Consider the following 4,171-nt stretch of genomic DNA (forward strand, 5'->3'; position numbering starts at 1 on the left):
GAGTCAGGAACCTCACGCCACGGCTGCTTGATAGATTTTGTGGCTCTCTCACACAGACACACGCTCTCTCTCTCTCCTCGCCTGTCTCACGTGTGTTCTCCCTCGCGCCCCCTCGCTCGCTACTCTCCCTCTGTCTCTCTCATGGCACTGCGGATAACTGGTCGACTGACTGTGAGCTGTCTCTCCATCACAAGGACAGTCAAATTAAAGAAGAAGGGGCACTTGGGAGATAGAATGATATTGTGCCCGTGACACGTGCTGCGCGGATGGTGAGGGCACCTTACACACGCCATAGCTATCAACAACTCATATTAGGGTAGAGTGGACTACATGTGGTCAATTACACCTTGTGGTCAATTTATAAAGTAGGCCTACAATTTTACTGTGAAGAGCATCTTAAAAAGACCACAAGACTCTTAAAAATCAGAATTAGAGACTTGGAAGGAAGAGTGGCAAAGGAAGTAGTGCGAGAAACAAAGAGGAGCAAAATATGACTGGTAGGGCATTGTAAAATTATTTTGGTGTATCAAAGTGACAAGGGCATTGGGGTAGACTGACAGAGTCTCTGATAACAACAGTGCTATCTGACAGCAGTGGTACTGGCCATATCTTCCCTTCACTGTAGATTAGCCTCCAGCGATGGCTTGGCACTGTTGACTAATAGACACTTGTTCTGGTGGACAAATGGACGGCCTAAAGATTCCTATCTTCATCATACACACAGTGCTTTACTGTCACCATCCTTGTTTCTCTCATCTTGCCCCCTCCTCTTCTTCCTCTCCTTTCCTGTGATCTCTCCATCCCATGGCCTATTTTTAGATTCCATGCTGGAGAAATCCTATATTTTTAGAAGTGATATCAATAGCACACAGCGCACGCTGACCTCAGGGAGAGAAAAAGTGGGAAAAAAAGGTATAGCGTAGAGGAGGCGGGTTGGGTCGTGTCAAAAGGAAGCCACTTTCATTCCATTTGTATGATTGAGTAAAGGCGCATGTCTGTTATGATCACTTTAAAATGTCACACAAACAGAAAGAACACCATAGAGTATTTGCCACTGTGGAAGGTACTACAGTACCCTTGGATTTGCATCTTGAAGCTCAAGATGAGGTCTAGCATGTAGGCCGTCAAGAAAGTGGAAGCACTCAACAGCATGAGAATGAATGTCACTGAATGTGACAGCTGCGGGCATACATACAACGACTGAAGATAGAAGAAAGGAGGCGGGGAGATAGAAGAGCACTTAGAGGGATTGTATTAGATTTTAATAGGCTATCTGAGGTTACAGAGTTATATCATCGTGGTCCTGTGGGACATCTCCGAAGTGTCGGTGCTGTAGGGGGCAGTAAAGGAGAACAAGAAGGCAGTGATGATGGCAGGCCAACCTGGATTCAGAAGCTAAAATCCAGTACAGTACCACATATTACAAATTAGCCTACCTCTTTTACCTGTCCAATTAATCACCTGGTTGATTTGGGCATACCATTTGGAATATGTGGCACTAGATTGTAGCTTCTGAATCCAGGTTGCCCATCACTGCAAGAAGGTGCTTTTTTGTTTGTTTGTTTTGGGTTGTTGTTGTTTTTTTTTTGGGGGGGGGGGGGGGCTGAGATACCAAACAGTCACCAAGACAGTGGGTTTGCTGTTCCGACAACAGTAACTTTGAGAACACAAATGAAGGGCAGGGGTGTTGTGTACGAGGGTAAAGTGTTACTGAGTCACCAGGGCCCCATGTATATAGGGGGCCCAGTGTCTGATTTATGATATCTAGCTCTGTGTGTGTGTGTGTGTGTGTGTGTGTGTGTGTGTGTGTGTGTGTGTGTGTGTGTGTGTGTGTGTGTGTGTGTGTGTTGGGGGGTGGGGGGTGGTGGCAGTCCATTGAAGCTGATTGTACATAGGGCCCACAACTGGCTTCTACGCCCCCTGATGGAGGGGGTCAGAAACTAGGGCATGTGAGTGAGGGAGACAAGGACAGAGCGGAATAGTGAGCCTGAAGCTTCTCAGAAGAAGAGAAGAAGAAAAGGGAGTGAAGAAAAAACGAACCTGTTTAAGACACCATGTTATAAACTTGCTGCTACCAGAATGGCAATGACCAATTCGTAGTGCTCTAAAAGCCCCGTGTTAGATAGATAGATAGATAGATAGATAGATAGATAGATAGATAGATAGATAGATAGATAGATAGATAGATAGATAGATAGATAGATAGATAGATAGATAGATAGATAGATAGATAGATAGATAGATTGTTTATTTGTCCTTTCGGAAAATTGTTCTGTGCCATTTTCAGTGCGTCTGATACAATTACAAAGACATTACAATAAACAAAAACACAATAGACAACCCCCCCCCCTCTATAGGACAAGAAGACAGGTTGACAAAAAACCCAACTTAAACACAGTAAAGTGCAGTTATTCAGTACCAAAGTGCAATGTGCTATTCAGTCTAAGTTACAGTTGTCTTATTTAACATGGATATACTAGTATGTATAAATGATCGGCGGGGTCTGTTTGTCTTAAATGAAGGCATCCATAACCTCCTACCTGAGGGCAACAACTCATATGCTTGATGTAAGGTGTGTGAGAGATCCTCACATATAGTATTTGCCTTCTATTAACTTATGTCATAGTAGTGTAGTACTATGATGTAACTTTCCAATGACTATTACAGTGATTTGCTGGTGGAACATCGTGCATTATGCGGTCACAGAAGTCAGAGGTAGAACTGAGACACTGGTTTGGGCATGCCTGGGGATGGTGTGTGTGTGTGTGTGTGTGTGTGTGTGTGTGTGTGTGTGTGTGTGTGTGTGTGTGTGTGTGTGTGTGTGTGTGTGTGTGTGTGTGTGTGTGTGTGTGTGTGTGTGTGTGTGTGTGTGTGTGTGCATGCGTGAGTGTGTGTGTGTGTGTGTTTTTGTTTGTGCGTGAGTGTGTGTGTGTGCGTACGTGTGATGCGTGCCTGTGTGTGTGTGTGTGTCAGGGTTGGAAATCCACCCAGGGACGGGTACATTTCTGGGCTGACTGGTACATTTTTCAACACACCAGTCACTTTAACTGGTAAAAATGGCTAGTGACTGGTAGATTTTAAAATCTACCTGCCACAGTGACTGGTGGGGGAAAAAATTAAGTTCCACCTCTGGCTGTGTGTGTGTGTGTGTGTGTGTGTGTGTGTGTGTGTGTGTGTGTGTGTGTGTGTGTGTGTGTGTGTGTGTGTGTGTGTGTGTGTGTGTGTGTGTGTGTGTGTGTGTGTGTGTGTGTGTGTGTCCTATTGTACAAAAATGTAATAAAATATAATGAATGAAAAACGACATCGCCATGACTTTAAATAGAACAGATTGATTTTATTTCATTTCAGAAACCCATGGTTCAGACACAAAAAGATACAAATAAAGTTAAACACTATCTTATTTGCATAAACTTCAAAGTCTTTCTTTAAAAGCTATCTATCTGTCAATCTAATGTATATTCATTTAATATACTTTTAAGCAAAAAAAAAACCATGAAACATGTTCTCTCCATTGTGTAATATGTTATTAATAACATGCCCAGATGTACTTTTAATCCCCAGTATTCATTTGTGTGTAAATGTTGATGCTATGAAGTATGGGAGAATTAAACCTTTCATTAGTGGTCCGCTATTGATATTCAACTTCTCTCCAGCTGGCGTGATTAGACATAAGCAATTGCCCAAACAACCTGTTCAAACCACAGCATTTAATTACTGTAGCAAGGCAAGGGAATAGCAAATGTGTCTTTTAATTTGAAACGTATTAATAAGTATCTCTTCACCTTCCCATGGGGGTTGAGTGTGGGAGGCAAGAGGAGAGTAAGCATTGATTGTTTTTGAGCATGGCTGATATTTACAGCTACCTTTTTACTTTGGTAAATGTGAGTTTGTGCTTAGGCATATAGGCCAGGTGTGTACATTTGTCATCGCGTTCATTTTTCATCATTACGTGTTCATTTTGTCTCCTCAACTATAGAAACTTTGCACAACTTCACAGAGTAGGACTAAGCACTCACATTGTATGCCTGGAAATGTTACATGTAATCAGTTCACAATCACAAGGTACTTCTGCTGCCCTTTCCACTTACAGCAGAAGTCTATTTTCATTGATGATTCTGACCAATACTTGATGGCAAAAAAAACAATGAAACGTGTTTTTCTGTGAACATGC

This window comes from Engraulis encrasicolus, chromosome 5 (assembly GCF_034702125.1).
Source record: "Engraulis encrasicolus isolate BLACKSEA-1 chromosome 5, IST_EnEncr_1.0, whole genome shotgun sequence".
Taxonomy (NCBI): Eukaryota; Metazoa; Chordata; class Actinopteri; order Clupeiformes; family Engraulidae; genus Engraulis; species Engraulis encrasicolus.